Genomic DNA, 24,454 nt, shown 5'->3' with positions numbered 1-24,454 from the left:
CCTTGAGGAACCCCAACAGTAAGGGGAAGGTGAGAGGAGGAGGAACCAGCAAAAGATACAGTAAAGGAGCAGTCAGAGAGATAGGAGGAGAACCAGGAGAGAACGGTGTCCTTTATGTCGATGGAACGGAGCATAGTGAGGAGGAGCTGATGATCCACAGTGTCGAATGCTGCAGAGAGATCCAAGAGAATTAGCATGGAGTAATGACCATTTGATTTAGCTGTTAGTAGATCATTAGAGACTTTAGTGAGGGCAGTTTCAGTAGAGTGTAAAGAGCGGAAACCGGATTGGAGAGGGTTGAGAAGAGAGTTATCAGAGAGATAGCGGATAAGACGGGAGTGGACCAGGCGTTCCAGGAGTTTAGAGATGAGGGGAAGATTAGAGACAGGTCTATAGTTAGCGGCACAGTTTTGGTCGAGGGATGGTTTTTCAAGTAGTGGATGTATGATGGCATGCTTAAATGAGGAGGGAAAGATACCAGAAGAGAGAGAGAGGTTAAATATTTTAGTTAGGTGAGGGGTGACAGCAGGGGAAAGGGACTGGAGGAGATGTGATGGAAATGGGTCACTGGTGCAAGTGGTTGGGCGAGAAGATGCAAGGAGCCTGCTTACTTCTTCTTCTGTGACTGGTTCAAAGTCAGAGAGTGAGCTAGATGCAGTGGGGGAGGGAGGACAGAGCATGGTATGAGGGGATTGGGAGATAATTTCCTGTCGAATCTGGTCAATTTTTTCTTTGAAATGTACAAGAATATAACTACTATAATACTGCCCCTATGTACAAGAATATAACTACTATAATACTGCTCCTATGTACAAGAATATAACTACTATAATACTGCCCCTATGTACAAGAATATAACTACTATAATACTGCCCCTATGTACAAGAATATAACTACTATAATACTGCTCCTATAAACAAGAATATGACTACTATAATACTGCCCCTATGTACAAGAATATAACTACTATAATACTGCCCCCTATGTACAAGAATATAACTACTATAATACTGCTCCTATAAACAAGAATATAACTACTATAATACTGCCCCTATGTACAGGAATATAACTACTATAATACTGCCCCCTATGTACAAGAATATAACTACTATAATACTGCTCCTATAAATAAGAATATAACTACTATAATACTGCCCCTATGTACTAGAATATAACTACTATAATACTGCCCCCTATGCACAAGAATATAACTACTATAATACTGCCCCCTATGCCAAGAATATAACAACTATAATACTGCTTCTATGTACAAGAATATAACTACTATAATACTGCCCCCTATGTATAAGAATATAATTACTATAATACTGCCCCTATGTACAAGAATATAACTACCATAATACTGCTCCTATAAACAAGAATATAACTACTATAATACTGCCCCTATGTACAAGAATATAACTACTATAATACTGCTCCTATAAACAAGAATATAACTACTATAATACTGTCCCTATGTACAAGAATATAACTACTATAATACTGCTCCTATAAACAAGAATATAACTACTATAATACTGCCCCTATGTACAAGAATATAACTACTATAATACTGCCCCTATGTACAAAAATATAACTACTATAATACTGCTCCTATGTACAAGAATATAACTACTATAATACTGCCCCTATGTACAAGAATATAACTACTATAATACTGCTCCTATGTACAAGAATATAACTACTATAATACTGCCCCTATGTGCAAGAATATAACTACTATAATACTGCCCCTATGTACAAGAATATAACTACTATAATACTGCTCCTATGTACAAGAATATAACTACTAAAATACTGCCCCCTATGTACAAGAATATAACTAATATAATACTGCCCCCTATGTACAAGAATATAACTACTATAATACTGCCCCTATGTACAAGAATATAACTACTAGAATACTGCTCCTATAAACAAGAATATAACTACTATAATACTGCCCCTATGTACAAGAATATAACTACTATAATACTGCTCCTATGTACAAGAATATAACTACTATAATACTGCTCCTATGTACAAGAATATAAGTACTATAATACTGCTCCTATGTACAAGAATATAACTACTATAATACTGCCCCTATGTACAAGAATATAACTACTATAATACTGCTCCAATGTACAAGAATATAACTACTATAATACTGCTCCTATAAACAAGAATATGACTACTATAATACTGCCCCTATGTACAAGAATATAACTACTATAATACTGCCCCCTATGTACAAGAATATAACTACTATAATACTGCCCCTATGTACAAGAATATAACTACTATAATACTGCTCCAATGTACAAGAATATAACTACTATAATACTGCCCCTATGTACAAGAATATAACTACTATAATACTGCTCCTATGTACAAGAATATAACTACTATAATACTGCCCCTATGTACAAGAATATAACTACTATAATACTGCTCCTATGTACAAGAATATAACTACTATAATACTGCCCCTATGTGCAAGAATATAACTACTATAATACTGCCCCTATGTACAAGAATATAACTACTATAATACTGCTCCTATGTACAAGAATATAACTACTAAAATACTGCCCCCTATGTACAAGAATATAACTACTATAATACTGCCCCCTATGTACAAGAATATAACTACTATAATACTGCCCCTATGTGCAAGAATATAACTACTATAATACTGCCCCTATGTACAAGAATATAACTACTATAATACTGCTCCTATGTACAAGAATATAACTACTAAAATACTGCCCCCTATGTACAAGAATATAACTACTATAATACTGCCCCCTATGTACAAGAATATAACTACTATAATACTGCCCCTATGTACAAGAATATAACTACTAGAATACTGCTCCTATAAACAAGAATATGACTACTGTAATACTGCCCCTATGTACAAGAATATAACTACTATAATACTGCTCCAATGTACAAGAATATTACTACTATAATACTGCCTCCTAGCTGTGAGGTTGTGTGTTTGTAGCTCTCCTGATGTCTGGAGCAAGCCCAGGGGGAGGCCACCCTGGGCGGGGTAACTCCCCAAGCAAGGCCCAGGCTTCCAGGCCTACACTTGGAAGTAACACTCAAGTTGTGTCTAAGGCGGATGCAAGTCCCAAAGTTGTTTCTGAGGGAAAGAAAGCTCAGAATGGAAGTAGCAGCAGCAGCAAGAAAGATGAAGCTGTGAAAGTGCAAAAAGTAACGGAACAAGGAAAAGCCATGGCTGTGGTTAAGAAAGTTCCAGTTAAGCAGTCGGCCAGCCAAGGCAAGCAGAGTGAAAGACAACTAGGAGAAATCCAAAAGAAATCTACTGGTGAGAAGCTGAATGGAGGAAAGCAGCCTGCAGCTCAGGAGGTGCCATCACCATCTTCAGGTGTGCAGCTGACTCCCAGCAGACAGAGGAGAACCTCACTGGAGAGACAGACGCTCCAGGAGAACCTGCAGCAGAAGCATGTGGTGGCCAGCATGGCGAGCTCTGGGCGCACAAGGTCGCAGTCAGGTGGCAGCAGTAAAAGTGCTGTGGAGCCTGGAACCACAAAACCAGCGGTGGTGAAAGTTAAGGAGACGTCTGGTTTCAAGCATCCAGGGACATTGCTGAAAGCAGGATCCCAGGAGGAGACGCCATGTGCACCTGAGCTTCAGGTCATAGAGGAGATCCCAGGACTGGTCAAGAGGCTCGGTGAGTTACAGCAGCACAAAGACTTGCTGCAGAAACAGATAGACATGGGCTATAATGTAAAGGCTGCTAATCCTGGTGGGGATCACACCTTTTGTGACCAGACTCTGAACATGCTTGGCATACAGCTGGCAAAAGTGGTGACGGACATGGACTGTGTCCTAGAGAGGATGGGGCCCCTGGCAGAGACTTATAGGAACCAGGAACTGTTTATGGCACACAAGCAGGACTCTGCAGGTTCCAGCTCAGACATTGTCCCAGGTGAGCCCCAGAAGCCGGGGCGGCCAGTGCTGCAGCCTGCAAGTTTCTGCTTCCAAAAGGGTCAGACACTGCAGCCGCAGCAGCATGTTATGCAGATTCCAGCAGGTGTACCACAAGTCTCAGAATACCCAGCACAGCAGCCTGCAGCAGATTCCAACCAGCAGCATGGACTGCACTTTCCAGCAGAGGGACTACAAGTCTCAGAATGCCAAGAACAACAGTTGGGCAGTGGACATGTGCCGGTCATTACTGATGGTGCCCAGCAGGGCTCTGATACTGGGGATAATCGCACTGTATCTGGGGGGTCGGGGGCTTGGGGGAGCACAGTATCTTTGGTGGACGCTGCACAGTCTGATAATGACATTGATGCTGATGATAACAATGTGCATGATAATGTCTGTGATTTCCCCCCTTTAATTTCGAGCACTCAAGGTGGGGCTGCCCCTCCTGCTGCAGACCTTCACCCCGTCAGTCAACCCAATGTGACCCCGCACGGTCCCCCCAGTAATGCCTGGAGTCGTGGTGCTCCATCCTTTACCTCTAGTACCAATTATACAGGCCAGGCGTTTAAACGGAGAAACGTCGTGCGTTTCCGGCACAGAGGTGCCAAGGAGGACCTGCCAGACAGGAGGTTTGTCATCAGGGAGCTCTTGTGCCACCAGATGGGGTTTGTGCCAGTCAGCATCCTGGCAGTGATTAATCTTCCAGACAGGCAGGGCTATGATGTCAGCTTTAAGCTCATGTCTGACCTGGACAGATTCTGGTCTAGTTTCCCCAAGTTTAGAGACATGGAGGGCTGGAGTAAGTTCAGCTTTATTCCTATCTCTAAGCCAGATACTGTCACTGTAAATGTCATCTTCTGGAATGAGTCTGTTCCCCCGCAAGACATTGTGGTGTGGCTCCGGAGGCATTGTGACCTGGTCTCGGACCTCACCAAAAGCAGAGACAGTGATGGGATCTGGACCGGAGGGTGGCGGGTTTTGGTGAAACTGCGCCAATGCAATAACATCACTGCCCATTTACCCAACTCCTTCTTTATTGGGAGGGAGAGGGGTGTGTGTTTCTATCCTGGGCAGCCTCGTAAGTGCTTTAAATGTGGCAAGACAGGTCACCTGGCAAATACCTGTACTGTGGTGAAGTGCAGCCTGTGTGGGGAGGTCGGCCATCTAGCTGCAGACTGCCAGAACATCAGGTGCAACCTCTGTGGGAAGATCGGTCACCCTCACAGGGACTGTCCAGACGCCTGGCACAATATCTGTAAGGACTTTCCTGACGAGGACTTGGTGGCAGGGGCAGAGATTCTGGAGGAGGCAGCTTTACTGTCAGGGGAAATACTGACCAGACCAGAGGTCCACCAGGGGTCTACTCAGCTAGCACCAGAGCAGCAGGGTTCAGAGAGAGAACAGGGGAGTATGGAGGTTGTACTTCAGGGGCAGCAGTCACAGGAAGGCATTACTTCAGTGCTACCATCTGTGTCTGAAGAGTATAGCAATAATCAGAAAAGGAAGAAAAAGGACAAGGCCTCCCGTAAACCTGAGGGGTATGACACTGGCCAAGGAGCCGGGAAGAAATTCCAGAGTTCTGCAGGTGTAATGGTCGTATCTAACAGGTTTGATGTTCTGTCTGAGTCTGTCGGCGATTTTGAAGATAACCTTAAGAGAATTGACGCAGAGTGTGATAGGGACGTAGAGGACTGTCCTCCGCCAAAGCGGAAGCCCTTACCTGAGGGCACTTGGGAAGAGTCTGAGATGGAGACCGGTGGTGAACAGAATAACTCCGACTCAGATCTGTGATGCTGTCAACCAGATAATGTCTGAACTCAGATAGGGAAAATCATTAGGAGAAATTAGGAAATGTTAAGATAGTGAAGGATGAGTCACTGGGTAGGAACATGATGAGCTCTGTTTGTTAAGTGTTTTTTTTTTTTTTTTCTCTCTCCTCAAACTATGAGTGTGGACTCTAAGTTAATTTGATATGTATAAACTGGATATGTAATGAATGTATGTACAGTCCTAGTGAATTCAGTTTTGTATTATTGGAGGAATGTTATTTGTATTTGTTTGGTTTTTACAATAAAAATTGCCCCTATGTACATGAATATAACTACTATAATACTGCCCCTATGTACAAGAATATAACTACTATAATACTGCTCCTATAAACAAGAATATGACTACTATAATACTGCCCCTATGTACAAGAATATAACTACTATAATACTGCCCCCTATGTACAAGAATATAACTACTATAATACTGCCCCTATAAACAAGAATATAACTACTATAATACTGCCCCTATGTACAAGAATATAACTACTATAATACTGCTCCTATAAACAAGAATATGACTACTATAATACTGCCCCTATGTACAAGAATATAACTACTATAATACTGCCCCCTATGTACAAGAATATAACTACTATAATACTGCCCCCTATGCACAAGAACATAACTACTATAATACTGCCCCCTATGCACAAGAATATAACAACTATAATACTGCCCCCTATGTACAAGAATATAACTACTATAATACTGCCCCTATGTACAAGAATATAACTACTATAATACTGCTCCTATAAACAAGAATATAACTACTATAATACTGCTCCTATGTACAAGAATATAACTACTATAATACTGCTCCTATGTACAAGAATATAACTACTATAATACTGCTCCTATAAACAAGAATATAACTACTATAATACTGCTCCTATGTACAAGAATATAACTACTATAATACTGCCCCTATGTACAAGAATATAACTACTATAATACTGCCCCTATGTACAAGAATATAACTACTATAATACTGCTCCTATAAACAAGAATATGACTACTATAATACTGCCCCAATGTACAAGAATATAACTACTATAATACTGCCCCCTATGTACAAGAATATAGCTACTATAATACTGCCCCTATAAACAAGAATATAACTACTATAATACTGCCCCTATGTACAAGAATATAACTACTATAATACTGCCCCCTATGTACAAGAATATAACTACTATAATACTGCCCCTATGTACAAGAATATAACTACTATAATACTGCTCCTATAAAGAAGAATATAACTACTATAATACTGCCCCTATGTACAAGAATATAACTACTATAATACTGCCCCTATGTACAAGAATATAAATACTATAATACTGCCCCCTATGCACAAGAATATAACTACTATAATACTGCCCCCTATGCACAAGAATATAACAACTATAATACTGCCCCCTATGTACAAGAATACAGTGGGGCAAAAAAGTATTTAGTCAGTCAGCAATAGTGCAAGTTCCACCACTTAAAAAGATGAGAGGCGTCTGTAATTTACATCATAGGTAGACCTCAACTATGGGAGAGAAACTGAGAAAAAAAAATCCAGAAAATCACATTGTCTGTTTTTTTTATCATTTTATTTGCATATTATGGTGGAAAATAAGTATTTGGTCAGAAACAAGCAATCAAGATTTCTGGCTCTCACAGACCTGTAACTTCTTCTTTAAGAGTCTTCTCTTTCCTCCACTCATTACCTGTAGTAATGGCACCTGTTATCAGTATAAAAAGACACCTGTGCACACCCTCAAACAGTCTGACTCCAAACTCCACTATGGTGAAGACCAAAGAGGTGTCAAAGGACACCAGAAACAAAATTGTAGCCCTGCACCAGGCTGGGAAGACTGAATCTGCAATAGCCAACCAGCTTGGAGTGAAGAAATCAACTGTGGGAGCAATAATTAGAAAATGGAAGACATACAAGACCACTGATAATCTCCCTCGATCTGGTGCTCCACGCAAAATCCCACCCCATGGGGTCAGAATGATCACAAGAACGGTGAGCAAAAATCCCAGAACCACGCGGGGGGACCTAGTGAATGAACTGCAGAGAGCTGGGACCAATGTAACAAGGCCTACCATAAGTAACACACTACGCCACCATGGACTCAGATCCTGCAGTGCCAGACGTGTCCCACTGCTTAAGCCTGTACATGTCCGGGCCCATCTGAAGTTTGCTATAGAGCATTTGGATGATCCAGAGGAGTTTTGGGAGAATGTCCTATGGTCTGATGAAACCAAACTGGAACTGTTTGGTAGAAACACAACTTGTCGTGTTTGGAGGAAAAAGAATACTGAGTTGCATCCATCAAACACCATACCTACTGTAAAGCATGGTGGTGGAAACATCATGCTTTGGGGCTGTTTCTCTGCAAAGGGGCCAGGACGACTGATCCGGGTACATGAAAGAATGAATGGGGCCATGTATCGTGAGATTTTGAGTGAAAACCTCCTTCCATCAGCAAGGGCATTGAAGATGAAACGTGGCTGGGTCTTTCAACATGACAATGATCCAAAGCACACCGCCAGGGCAACGAAGGAGTGGCTTCGTAAGAAGCATTTCAAGGTCCTGGAGTGGCCTAGCCAGTCTCCAGATCTCAACCCTATAGAAAACCTTTGGAGGGAGTTGAAAGTCCATGTTGCCAAGCGAAAAGCCAAAAACATCACTGCTCTAGAGGAGATCTGCATGGAGGAATGGGCCAACATACCAACAACAGTGTGTGGCAACCTTGTGAAGACTTACAGAAAACGTTTGACCTCTGTCATTGCCAACAAAGGATATATCACAAAGTATTGAGATGAAATTTTGTTTCTGACCAAATACGTATTTTCCACCATAATATGCAAATAAAATGAAAAAAAAAACAGACAATGTGATTTTCTGGATTTATTTTTCTCAGTTTGTCTCCCATAGTTGAGGTCTACCTATGATGTAAATTACAGACGCCTCTCATCTTTTTAAGTGGTGGAACTTGCACTATTGCTGACTGACTAAATACTTTTTTGCCCCACTGTATAACTACTATAATACTGCCCCTATGTACAAGAATATAACTACTATAATACTGCTCCTATGTACAAGAATATAACTACTATAATACTGCCCCTATGTGCAAGAATATAACTACTATAATACTGCCCCTATGAACAAGAATATAACTACTATAATACTGCTCCTATGTACAAGAATATAACTACTAAAATACTGCCCCCTGTGTACAAGAATATAACTACTATAATACTGCCCCCTATGTACAAGAATATAACTACTATAATACTGCCCCTATGTACAAGAATATAACTACTATAATACTGCCCCTATGTACAAGAATATAACTACTATAACACTGCCCCTATGTACAAGAATATAACTACTATAATACTGCTCCTATGTACAAGAATATAACTACTATAATACTGCCCCTATGTACAAGAATATAACTACTATAATACTGCTCCTATGTACAAGAATATAACTACTATAATACTGCTCGTATGTACAAGAATATAACTACTATAATACTGCCCCTATGAACAAGAATATAACTACTATAATACTGCTCCTATGTACAAGAATATAACTACTAAAATACTGCCCCCTATGTACAAGAATATAACTACTATAATACTGCTCGTATGTACAAGAATATAACTACTATAATACTGCTCCTATGTACAAGAATATAACTACTATAATACTGCCCCTATGTACAAGAATAGAACTACTATAATACTGCTCCTATGTACAAGAATATAACTACTATAATACTGCTTCTATGTACAAGAATAAACTACTATAATACTGCCCCTATGTACAAGAATATAACTACTATAATACTGCTCCAATGTACAAGAATATAACTACTATAATACTGCCCCTATGTACAAGAATATAACTAATATAATACTGCTCCTATGTACAAGAATATAACTACTATAATACTGCTCCTATGTACAAGAATATAACTACTATAATACTGCTCCTATGTACAAGAATATAACTACTATAATACTGCTCCTATGTGCAAGAATAGAACTACTATAATACTGCTCCTATGTACAAGAATAGAACTACTATAATACTGCTCCTATGTACAAGAATATAACTACTATAATACTGCTCTTATGTACAAGAATAAAACTACTATAATACTGCCCCTATGTACAAGAATATAACTACTATAATACTGCTCCAATGTACAAGAATATAACAACTATAATACTGCCCCTATGTACAAGAATATAACTACTATAATACTGCTCCTATGTACAAGAATATAACTACTATAATACTGCTCCTATGTACAAGAATATAACTACTATAATACTGCTCCAATGTACAAGAATATAACAACTATAATACTGCCCCTATGTACAAGAATATAACTACTATAATACTGCTCCTATGTACAAGTATATAACTACTATAATACTGCTCCTATGTACAAGAATATAACTACTATAATACTGCCCCTATGTACAAGAATATAACTACTATAATACTGCTCCAATGTACAAGAATATAACTACTATAATACTGCCCCTATGTACATGAATATAACTACTATAATACTGCCCCTATGTACAAGAATATAACTACTATAATACTGCTCCTATAAACAAGAATATGACTACTATAATACTGCCCCTATGTACAAGAATATAACTACTATAATACTGCCCCCTATGTACAAGAATATAACTACTATAATACTGCTCCTATAAACAAGAATATAACTACTATAATACTGCTCCTATAAACAAGAATATGACTACTATAATACTGCCCCTATGCACAAGAATATAACAACTATAATACTGCCCCCTATGTACAAGAATATAACTACTATAATACTGCCCCTATGTACAAGAATATAACTACTATAATACTGCCCCTATGTACAAGAATATAACTACTATAATACTGCCCCTATGTACAAGAATAAAACTACTATAATACTGCTCCTATAAACAAGAATATAACTACTATAATACTGCCCCTATGTACAAGAATATAACTACTATAATACTGCCCCTATGTACAAGAATATAACTACTATAATACTGCTCCTATGTACAAGAATATAACTACTATAATACTGCCCCTATGTACAAGAATATAACTACTATAATACTGCTCCTATGTACAAGAATATAACTACTATAATACTGCTCGTATGTACAAGAATTTAACTACTATAATACTGCCCCTATGAACAAGAATATAACTACTATAATACTGCTCCTATGTACAAGAATATAACTACTAAAATACTGCCCCCTATGTACAAGAATATAACTACTATAATACTGCTCGTATGTACAAGAATATAACTACTATAATACTGCTCCTATGTACAAGAATATAACTACTATAATACTGCCCCTATGTACAAGAATAGAACTACTATAATACTGCTCCTATGTACAAGAATATAACTACTATAATACTGCTTCTATGTACAAGAATAAACTACTATAATACTGCCCCTATGTACAAGAATATAACTACTATAATACTGCTCCAATGTACAAGAATATAACTACTATAATACTGCCCCTATGTACAAGAATATAACTAATATAATACTGCTCCTATGTACAAGAATATAACTACTATAATACTGCTCCTATGTACAAGAATATAACTACTATAATACTGCTCCTATGTACAAGAATATAACTACTATAATACTGCTCCTATGTGCAAGAATAGAACTACTATAATACTGCTCCTATGTACAAGAATAGAACTACTATAATACTGCTCCTATGTACAAGAATATAACTACTATAATACTGCTCTTATGTACAAGAATAAAACTACTATAATACTGCCCCTATGTACAAGAATATAACTACTATAATACTGCTCCAATGTACAAGAATATAACAACTATAATACTGCCCCTATGTACAAGAATATAACTACTATAATACTGCTCCTATGTACAAGAATATAACTACTATAATACTGCTCCTATGTACAAGAATATAACTACTATAATACTGCTCCAATGTACAAGAATATAACAACTATAATACTGCCCCTATGTACAAGAATATAACTACTATAATACTGCTCCTATGTACAAGTATATAACTACTATAATACTGCTCCTATGTACAAGAATATAACTTCTATAATACTGCCCCTATGTACAAGAATATAACTACTATAATACTGCTCCAATGTACAAGAATATAACTACTATAATACTGCCCCTATGTACATGAATATAACTACTATAATACTGCCCCTATGTACAAGAATATAACTACTATAATACTGCTCCTATAAACAAGAATATGACTACTATAATACTGCCCCTATGTACAAGAATATAACTACTATAATACTGCCCCCTATGTACAAGAATATAACTACTATAATACTGCTCCTATAAACAAGAATATAACTACTATAATACTGCTCCTATAAACAAGAATATGACTACTATAATACTGCCCCTATGCACAAGAATATAACAACTATAATACTGCCCCCTATGTACAAGAATATAACTACTATAATACTGCCCCTATGTACAAGAATATAACTACTATAATACTGCCCCTATGTACAAGAATATAACTACTATAATACTGCCCCTATGTACAAGAATATAACTACTATAATACTGCTCCTATAAACAAGAATATAACTACTATAATACTGCCCCTATGTACAAGAATATAACTACTATAATACTGCCCCTATGTACAAGAATATAACTACTATAACACTGCCCCCTATGTACAGGAATATAACTACTATAATACTGCCCCTATGTACAAGAATATAACTACTATAATACTGCTCCTATAAACAAGAATATAACTACTATAATACTGCCCCTATGTACAAGAATATAACTACTATAATACTGCCCCTATGTACAAGAATATAACTACTATAATACTGCCCCTATGTACAAGAATATAACTACTATAATACTGCCCCTATGTACAAGAATATAACTACTATAATACTGCTCCTATAAACAAGAATATAACTACTATAATACTGCCCCTATGTACAAGAATATAACTACTATAATACTGCCCCTATGTACAAGAATATAACTACTATAACACTGCCCCCTATGTACAGGAATATAACTACTATAATACTGCCCCTATGTACAAGAATAAAACTACTATAATACTGCTCCTATAAACAAGAATATAACTACTTTAATACTGCCCCTATGTACAAGAATATAACTACTATAATACTGCCCCTATGTACAAGAATATAACTACTATAATACTGCTCCTATAAACAATATAACTACTGTAATACTGCCCCTATAAGTCTTTCATTTAAGACAAATTAAATGAAGATAATAATACCAAAGAATTTGTGTTTGCAATCATTTTCAGGAAGAAACTGAGTATTATCTGACAGAATTGCAGGGGTGTCAATACTTTTGGCCACAACTGTATATTAGAAACATTGTAGCAAACCCCAACTGCGTGAATAGAAGAAATTACGAATTAATTGACAGATAGCAGAGATCTTGAAGTGGGAGCAGACAGAAGAGAGATTTTTGCTGTTGAAGCATTTAGCCCATGGAGGGCTGTGTAGAGTAGACACTAACATTACTCCCAGGTTTATAAGAGGGATGAAAGGTTGTTTTCAGTCTCCGAATAAAGAAATAAATATTTGTATTGACTGACAGCAAGCAGAGATCTTGAGATTGGAGCGGACAGTATATTGGAAGCTGCAGAGTGTTTCTTTCTGCAATGATTACTTGGATACAGCGGATTTTTCTGGAGTGAAGAGAACAATGTATCATTTTATCATTTTGTTTCAATGTTGCAGAGGAAACACAGAACACATGGGCGCCGCTTTTCTCTGGGGGATTTTGGAGATTCCAATTGCATTAATTCGTATTTGATGTGTGAAATGAGAAGCAATGACCTTTTCCTCTGAAATTTACTGCCTGCTAATGTTGCCTGTCCAGACTCCGGGGCCAAACACCTGCGATTACTTGAAATCCATCTCACGGTCCACATGTTCCGGGCCGGTGTCAGCGCAGACCATCGGCTGCTCCAACAATCTGTGCTCACCATGAACTTTCCCACTGTTCACATTATTGAGAATGAGATCCGGAACCCAGCAGAAGTGGCCAAAGTCTGACAAACTCCAGGCTAAAAAAGACCCTGATAAGGAGATGGCGTGACCTTCAAGGGTGTGAAAACCTTTGCAAAAAAATGTTATTATTACTCAAATGCACTGAAACAATAAAAATAAGGAATGTTACAATCGGTTTTCTTTTGCAATCTCTGATTGTGTTTCAATTGTCTCCATGGCGACAGACTACAAACAAACCCTGTGTGTAGTCTGGTCCGGCAGTCATAGAAGCGCATTGTGCCCGATTTATCCTCAGCCTGTGGCTCATTTCTTGAGACGTGGCGTCAGCTTACGCGACACAGAGTATAATCTGAGAAAAGCCCCCATCTGCTACAGTATGTGGCATTCATTATGCTGGTGCCTTCTGATAAGGCAGAGGGGTTGTGGGGCCACCTCAGGCACCGAGGCTCAGATATGGGCTTGCCTTTGGCCATTGGCATAGTTACTGGAGAAAGAGAGGTACCAGCTGTAACCCGGGCACTTAAAGGGCTATCCATGAATATTTTCTTCTTTTTGCCATCTACCTGCCTGTTGTGGCCGGCACTGATCTCTGTTGGCAGAGAAGTCTCAGACCGCTCCTGCGGCTTGCGCGCTGACGTCACTTGGACAGAGCAGCTGCTTCTCTTCCGCTCTTTTTATGAGGCTTCACTGCCAATGTCATGCTGATAGACAGCCAGCTCCCCACTGCTTCACTGCAGGAAGCCAGCTGTCAATCAGCATGATGTCGGCAGTCACTCCTCATTGATAGAGCAACCTGGAAGAAGAAGAGCTGCTCTGTTGATGTTGAGCAGCTGAATCGTCGGCAGGAGCGGCCAGTGCCAGGTAGAAGAGGCAGGTAGTTAGCATCTACCTAGCTGTTAGTTTTAAGGCCCATATTATAAAAATAGTTTTGGATTGACCCTTTGAGGAGGTCTGAAGAGGAACCAGAATTCTAGATGACATATAGTAGGTAGATGTTCTGCATTTGGCACCCAGAAACATTAAGTTCTGCTTCTCTGCAACCTCTGCAGTCCCTTCATTCAAACACACAGATATAAGGGGAACAGAGGCCGCAGCCGTACTCTTGTGTCTAAGGGGGTTTAAAGAGATACTATTATTTTGAGTGGCACATGGTAGGGGGTGGTTACAGATTTCGCATTAGCGTACCTGCACCCGCCTTTAGCTACACCTCTGCTTTTCCTGTGAGGACTGATGTATGCAATGTAGCCCGTTGGTCGCTATTTAAGCCTTTTCGTCTCTGAATTGAAATGACCCTTTCAAGATTTTTGTGTTTGGGTCTCTCTTGCACCTCTCATTTGGACGCGCACCATTTTGATGAGTACAGAGCTTAGTATCATGGATGAAGCAAAGGATTGACTTGTGGATTTCAGGCCAGTGTTACTATGTATTCTTAGCACAAGTGGTAGATGTGCGAGCGGCACCTCTCACCGCGCTCTTCCTTTCATATTTATGTTACTCATATCCTGGAAACAGAGAATTCCCGGGCAGATGTGAGGCTCACACCTGTCACTCTGGCCGGTGGAGGAGGCCTGCAGTGCGCCCCCCGCTGTGATGATCGCCTCTTCTCTGCGACAGATGAATGACAGAGGCTCATTCTCATATCAACAACACCCTGTTTGTGAGGCCGAGTTTCCGCGAGACCTTATCCATTTGTTTAGTATCGAGCTCGCAGCTCCAGATGTCGCTTCTTACAATCCTCAGGGGTAGGAAAAGCCCAGCCCTGGAAGCATCTGCAAAACTTCTGGTTCTGTCCCACGTTACCAGATGTGTAAGGTATAGAATGGTGGCGGATTTTATTGGGGACAAGTTGGGTTCATCTTCCCAAGTGCAAACAAATAATAAGAAAAAAAGTTCAAGAGGAAAATAGTGAGTGTTCCTTTAAGAAAACGCCATGTTGTAACCTGTGACTAAAAGAAAGTATAAAGCTTCTTAAAGTGAAACTCCATTCTAAAATAGGTCTCCCCTAAGGACACTTCCAAGTTATGAACCAATAAAACTGACAATATGCTGAGACCTCATCATGACTCTGGTCTCGGGTATACCGGGACAAGGGTCTCCTTTCCTGTCCCTAACATGGGTGCCCTAGCTCACCCTGTTCCCTGGATTTCTCCTGATGGTGAAGACGCCGGGGCCACATACCTTGCCTTAGCTTCTGAATCTGCCCTCAGTCTGTACATTTCCCCACCCAAGGAAGAGGGAAGTAGTATTGTACTGTAATACGTCAACCAAACTAACAAACACCAATCATACAAATATACTCACATAAACAACAGAGGTAAACACCGGGAAGTGGAGAATGGGGTTAAACCAAAGTAGAAGGAGGGGAATTATCACATACTCAAAACCAAGCAACAGTCACAGATAAACCCTCCAACCACCTTCTCCTATAATAACCACCAACAACCTCAAGCCTAAGCATAAGCTACTCTGACAATGAGTGCGAGCCAGGAACCAGATTACATAGGAGATGGGAGTGGCTAACATTGCACAGCTGAGAGCCTTAATGAGCTCTCAACAGAGCAGATTAACCCCTGTACTGCTAAAAGAAACCTGCACTGTTTAATATGAAGGTGAAGTGCTTCTAATCAGTGCAAAAGTAGGAGAAATCAGATGCTGCGGTCTTCTGGCTCCTCTCTGACATCAGCTGTGATCTGCTGGTAAACTATGCAGTAACATCCCTGCAGCGCTCCCATAGGGGAAAAGAAGTATTACACTCTGCCCCTTCTAATCAATGTGTTGTCTGCATAGAAAAGGACCGGTATAATACAGCACCAATCCTCCAGTGCAGCTGACAGATCCCACCCTGTAGCGGTATTTAGGGTCCTCAGAGGCTGAGAGTTCTTCTAGTCTTCTTTGTGCAGTTTGTTACTATGTATCAGGTATCAGTCCAGCACAATCCAGGAGCCTCATGACAACAATGAGGGCGATTCATCTCAAAGTTTTTGGCAGAATTCTGGCATGAAACAGTCTGAAATGTCAATAAAATGCGACTTTTGACCTTTTTACTCCAATCCTGGCCGGTTCTGCTTACTTTTTGAAAAGTAGGTGAAACTTTGTAGCAGTGGGATGGGCGAGAACGGCGGGAAAATTAAATAAAAAAGTGGCGAAAAGTACAACCAAAATGTAGCTGAGCCCGGACTGGGGGAGCATTTCTTATTGATTTTGGTGCTTCTTACTTGAGTGCACTGTTCATCATGGAAAGACCCCAGCCGTGATGTATCGGGGACAATGTTTCCATTCACTGACAGCAAGCACAGACCTTCACCATGTGTGACCACAGAAGCAACTAGAGGATTTGGTTTCAAGATCGAGCTACAAATCATGCTAGAGCTGTCGCTTCTCTTTTTCGTTGGAGCTGCTGAGATCCGTGGACATAACCTAAGGCGGCTCTGCCCATCGGGCATGGTTTCTCCGGAGGAGACGTCATGGGGGACTCACAGCCCCTGGAAGGAGTTGGCTAATAGGAGCTGTGAAGATGAAGACTTTCTTAAAGACGTTCCAGGGAGAATCTGTTATGTAAATGCAGTCCTGCTCGCACTGTGACTAAACAGGAGCAGCTGTATTCCACCGCCAGCAGCGGGATCGCTGTTTGACATTTTATGGAAATTACCCTCGTTTTGGACGGGGAACGCTGCTTTTCCTTCATGTGGGCCCGGAATTTTGAACGAATTGGATTTTTGCATGACAAGGAATGTCCAGATAAATGATCGCCCCTTCCCTTCAGAAATGCAAATAGTTTCATGTGGAAAATTCTACAGCAAAATGAGCGAGCCGCTCCATATAATCCAGCGGGAGAGGGGGCGATATATGCAGTAGGGGTAGATACAGGATTCAGTGCAAATGGCTGCAGCCAATACGAGTGCTACAATGTATCTATATGTAATGTTGCACCAGCAGAATAGTGAGTGCAGCTCTGGAGTATAATAAAGGAGGTAACTCAGGATCAGTAATGTAATGTATGTACACAGTGACTGCACCAGCAGAATAGTGAGTGCAGCTCTGGAGTATAATAAAGGAGGTAACTCAGGATCAGTAATGTAATGTATGTACACAGTGACTGCACCAGCAGAATAGTGAGTGCAGCTCTGGAGTATAATACAGGATGTAAATCAGGATCAGTAATGTAATGTATGTACACAGTGACTGCACCAGCAGAATAGTGAGTGCAGCTCTGGAGTATAATACAGGATGTAACTCAGGATCAGTAATGTAATGTATGTACACAGTGACTGCACCAGCAGAACAGTGAGTGCAGCTCTGGAGTATAATACAGGATGTAACTCAGGATCAGTAATGTAATGTAGGAACACAGTGACTGCACCAGCAGAACAGTGAGTGCAGCTCTGGGGTATAATACAGGATGTAACTCAGGCTCAGTAATGTATGTATACAGTGACTGCACCAGCAGAATAGTGAGTGCAGCTCTGGGGTATAATACAGGATGTAACTCAGGATCAGTAATGTATGTACACAGTAACGGCACCAGCAGAATAGTGAGTGCAGCTCTGGGGTATAATACAGGATGTAACTCAGGATCAGTAATGTATGTACACAGTGACTGCACCAGCAGAATAGTGAGTGCAGCTCTGGGGTATAATACAGGATGTAACTCAGGATCAGTAATGTATGTATACAGTGACTGCACCAGTAGAATAGTGAGTGCAGCTCTGGGGTATAATACAGGATGTAACTCAGGATCAGTAATGTTTGTACACAGTGACTGCACCAGCAGAACAGTGAGTGCAGCTCTAGGGTATAATACAGGATGTAACTCAGGATCAGTAATGTAATGTATGTACACAGTGATTGCACCAGCAGAATAGTGAGTGCAGCTCTGGGGTATAATACAGAATGTAACTCAGGATCAGTAATGTAATGTATGTACACAGTGAGTGCACCAGCAGAATAGTGAGTGCAGCTCTGGAGTATAATACAGGATGTAACTCAGGATCAGTAATGTAATGTATGTACACAGTGACTGCACCAGCAGAATAGTGAGTGCAGCTCTGGAGTACAATACAGGATGTAACTCATTATCAGTAATGTAATTTATGTACACAGTGAGTGCACCAGCAGAATAGTGAGTGCAGCTCTGCGGAATAATACAGGATGTAACTCAGGATCAGTAATGTAATGTATGTACACAGTGACTGCACCAGCAGAACAGTGAGTGCAGCTCTGGGGTATAATACAGGATGTAACTCAGGATCAGTAATGTAATGTATGTACACAATGACTGCACCAGCAGAATAGTGAGTGCAGCTCTGGGGTATAATACAGGATGTAACTCAGGATCAGTAATGTAATGTATGTACACAGTGACTGTACCAGCAGAATAGTGAGTGCAGCTCTGGAGTATAATACAGGATGTAACTCAGAATCAGTAATGTAATGTATCTACACAGTGACTGCACCAGCAGAATAGTGAGTGCAGCTCTGGATATAATACAGGATGTAACTCAGGATCAGTAATGTAATGTACACAGCAAGATGTACTGCTACGTTTTAGAAGTCTCAGATTACATAGGTTATTGTCGTGCTCCCTGGATTCGGTCTCTTGAGCTTGTGTTCTGTGGTGGGTTTCTCTTTCCACCAGAGCCACAGGAGACAAACCTTTTCATTGGGTGATTGGATTCTGCTTCTGTGGTTTCAGTCGGTCAAGTTTAACACGTGTTTTCATTTGTGTGCCAATCACCTTTTGGGTGCAGCTTTATATTCTGTCCCCCTGCGGACGTTTCCTGCTGGTAATAGATTCATTTGGATGTTCTGACATTCTGTTAATGTTTGGAGCCAGTCTGTGGGATTCCAGCTAAAGGATTTCTCTTTGCTATACTTTGCACCTATCTTCTGTGTATCATTAGTACGTAGTTGTATATCTGCTAACCGTACACCTCGTACACACGGCTCTGCTCCATACACCTCGTACACACACGGCTCCGCTCCAAACACCTCGTCCACACACGGTTCTGCTCCGTACACCTCGTACACACACGGCTCCGCTCTGTACACCTCATACACACACAGCTCTGCTACATCTACCTTGTAAACCCCTCCTGACCCCACACATACTTCCCTCATCCAGCACCATGACAACCAGCACAGCAGAGTCCTGCAGACACCAAGAGGCAGGGCTGTGCACAATGGGACCTGTGATGAGGTCACAGGAGGGGCGGAGTCAGGGGTCACATGATCAGGGGTCTGGACAAGGGATCCTGATCATGTAACCCCCCTGACTCCTCCCCTCCTGTGACCTCATCACAGGTCCTGTGTACAGAGAAGAGAGCAGGTAAGCGACGCCGTGAGTGGCTGCGGGGGGGTCTCATGCTAAGGCGAGGATGGGTGCGTGGGGGGCGTGGCGGCTTATCTCCCTGCAGTGCGGGATAGAAATTTAATCCCGGGAGGGTTGGAAACTATAACCGCTGTGCCCGCAGAGGGCCGGCGGCAGGAACAACAGCCGGGCCAGTGGCCACATCAGCTGGCAAGCAGCCAGATGATCGGGCACTACCGCCCGCGGCCCACATGACAGCGGCCCAGCGGGAAAATCCCCGGTTGGGCATATTACCAATCCGTGCCTGTGTATACCCTCCTCATATGTAAAGTGCCATGGAATAAATGGCTCAATAATAATAAATAATAATGTGCTAAATAGAGACAGGAGATCAGGAATCCCTCATCTGTGTGTGTTTTGCACGGGAAACATCGTAGCAGTTAGTCTTCCCCCACTAGCTCAGAGAAAATTAGAGATAGAGCATGCAGAGAGAAAAACTGGTGACAAATGCAGGATAATAATGGCCAGTAATAATCCAGTAAGAATGTTATTCAAGTGCACACATGACAGCCTGTTCTGTACACTCACCTGATATGATAGCAACAACTTGTAAACTGTAAAATGCTGATCATGTGGACCCTCTCCCCAGCAGCAGAGGATTGTAGTTAGAGGTCACAGACTGAGGGTTATATAGTAGTAGAGACAGTTTCCTATGCAGCACAGAGTATTTCAGGAGGCTAGCCTGCAGACCTCACAGTGACAGGGGAATTGTTATGTGAGCAGGGGGTTGCGGTATGATCAATGGCTGCTCACGAGAGGAGCCGGGGATCCAATCAGGTAAAAGGTGGAGGGTAAGGACTCCCATCCAGCAGTCTCAGAATACTGACCTGGCCCCGGACTAAGGTCCTGAGAATCGATTTGCTTATTTCTCTTGTCAAATTCATTTGGCTGAAATGTCAAATAATACTAAGAGCGAAGATGATAAACCATTTGCTTCTTTCCAAATTATGCTGATAATTTCTTGAATATTAAACTTGATGGTTTCTTCCAACCATATGTCGACTCCATAATATATTGTATCCAGATGATGGGGATGTAGATCCAACAGACTATTTATTTCACTGTAGATTTCGATTTCTGAGAAATGTACCAATTGTTTTTTTTTTTTTTAATAGACAAAGCTCTACAATTCTGTGCTGATTACGCTCATATTACATCTATGTTTAGGTCTAAATCCCCTGCAAAGACACAGAATTGCATGATAATCTTCTGTCTCCCTGAAGTGACCACTAGGGGGAGCTCAGTGCAGACCTTCTATACAACTCAATAATGATTATATAGTCAATGAGCTCGCTCTAGTGGTGGCCTCATGCAGACAGGAACCAGTCTAGACCTTTACCAGGGCTGGCGTCAGCACCCGGTGCACCCGGGCAAGTACTGGGGCCCTGAGTAGGTGGGGAGGCCACTCGGTGTCGGGCCTATGCCAGTGCCCGTGAGTGAGCCCCCCCTTCCTCTTACTCAGGGCCCTAGTACTAGCAATACTTACCCCTCCATGCTCCCCCACTGCGGCGTGTTCCGCGTCTCATGCCTGTGACATTCAGATCAGAGGGCGAGATGACATGACTAGTGTGCAGAGAGCCAGAAGACTGCGACGGTGAGGAGTCTGGAGCAGAGCAGCGGCCAGCAAGGAGGGGTGAGTATTTCATTTTTTTTATGTTTGGACCATCGTATATGGGGACATCATACACTAGAGCATCATATATGTGGCCCATTATATATGAAGCATTATATGTGGCCCATCAAACAATGCAGCATCAAATATGGAGCCCATCATATACTGGAGCATCATATGAGGCTCATTATGTTGTATGGAGCAATATATGGGACTCATTCTGTATGGAGCATTATACTGTATGGAGCAATATATGGGCATCATAATTCAGTATGGAGCTATATATGGGGCTCATTATTCTGTATGGAGCATTACATAGGGCTCCTTATACTGTATTGAGAAATATATGGGGCTCATTATTCTGTATGGAGCAATATATGGGGCTCATTATTTCTTTATGGAGCATTATATGGGGCTCATTCTTTATGGAATACTATATGGGGCTCATTCTGTATGGCGCAATATACTATTATGTATGGAGCATTATATGGGGATCATTATTCTGTATGGAGCAATATATGGGGCTCATTATTCTGTATGGAGGACTATATGGTGCCCATTATACTGTATGGAGGACTATGTGGTGCCCATAATACTATATGCAGGACTATGTGTTGCCCATAATTCTGTATGGAAGACTATGTGTTGCCCATAATACTGTATGGAGTACTATGTGGTGCCCATAATTCTGTATGGAGGACTATGTGGTGTCCATAATACTGTATGGAGGACTATGTGGTGCCCATTATACTGTATGGAGGACTATGTGGTGCCCATAATATTGTATGGAGGACTATGTGTTGCCCATAATATTGTATGGAGGACTATGTGTTGCCCATAATATTGTATGTAGGACTATGTGTTGCCCATAATACTGTATGGAGGACTATGTGGTGCTCATAATACTGTATGGAGGACTATGTGGTGCTCATAATACTGTATGGAGGACTATATGGTGCTCATAATACTGTATGGAGGACTATGTGGTGCTCATAATACTGTATGGTAGACTATGTGGTGCCAATAATACTGTATGGAGGACTATGTGGTGCTCATAATACTGTATGAGGACTATGTGGTGCTAATAATACTGTATGGAGTACTATGTGGTGCCCATAATACAGTATGGAGTACTATGTGGTGCCAATAATACTGTATGGAGGACTATGTGGTGCCAATAATACTGTATGGAGGACTATGTGGTGCCAATAATATTGTATGGAGGACTATTTGGTGCCATTAATACTGTATGGAGGACTATGTGGTGCCAATAATACTGTATGGAGGACTATGTGGTGCCAATAATATTGTATGGAGGACTATGTGGTGCCATTAATACTGTATGGAGGACTATGTGGTAACTATAATATCGTAAGGAAGACTATACTGTCTGGTTTCTGACCTATTGTAGAATAGGTCAGAAAAGATATCACTCATGTAATGTAAAAGATATCTCTCATGTAATGTAAGAAGTGAAATCTTTGGCATTGTACTATACCTATATATCTGTGGATCATGAATCGTGATATGTGATAAAGGGGCCCACTTAGGATTTTTCACCTGGGGCCCATGAAAACCTGAAGCCGGCCTTTACCTTTATCCCCCTAAACCACCACTACAGCTTTACAGCACAGCGCACTCTAGTTCTAGATTTGTCACCACTTTTTTGCTTTTTTTTTTAAAAATATTAAAATATTTTTTAAATTAACCTATCACTGAATGTTGGATCTAAATCAATAAGCTTCTTAGGCCTTTTCACATTTCCGTTTTTTGACGGATCCGCTTTATCAGGTAGTGCTGTAAATTGAAAGGAACACGAGTCTGGAGGAGAGAGAGAGAGATTTTCTGTCGCCAGAACGGAATTTGGGGTTAAATTTCTGGCAAGGAAATCATTCCGGGCATGCTCAGTGTAAAAAAGCGGATCCGTTCCCGGATTCCGTCAATTAACGGTTAGCAACGGATCCGCCGCCCATAGGCGACCGTTATAACGAATGGCGGATCCTTTGCTATCCGCTATTTTGATGCACACAAAAAATGTTTCATGGTCTGTCCACTCAAGTCAGCGTACGCCAAAATTTTGGCGGATCCGTCAAAAAATGGATCCAACGGATGACCATCCGTCAAAATCCGCCGCTAATGCAAATCAATGGAAAAAAAACGGATCTGCCAAAAAAAAAGGCGGATCCGTTTTTTTTTTTGCAAAACGGCGGATTTTGACAGATGGCAACAAACGGAAATGTGAAACAGGCCTTACAGGTCAGAACAGACATCAAAAAACAGAAATGTATCATTTCTGACTTCAATTCATCAACATTTTCACATTTCACATCAGTGAATGCAAACATTCACCATCACAGTTATGGCCCGGAAACTCATCCTAAATGTGATGAAGTTAACATTGCAAACATTGTATCAGAACTTTCTCTGGTAAAAAGCTGTGAACCTGTGAATAAGGCCAGGTGCCCACCAGCCAGAAGCAGCAGCGCATGTTTTCTGCGTATAAAGCGCTGCCATCAATTGAACGCACGCAACTCCGCATGTCTTCACTGAACCGTGAGGAT

Source organism: Dendrobates tinctorius, unplaced genomic scaffold, assembly GCF_039654945.1.
Source record: "Dendrobates tinctorius isolate UK_male_01 unplaced genomic scaffold, ASM3965494v1 ptg000143l, whole genome shotgun sequence".
NCBI lineage: Eukaryota > Metazoa > Chordata > Amphibia > Anura > Dendrobatidae > Dendrobates > Dendrobates tinctorius.
This window is presented reverse-complemented; position numbering follows the sequence as displayed.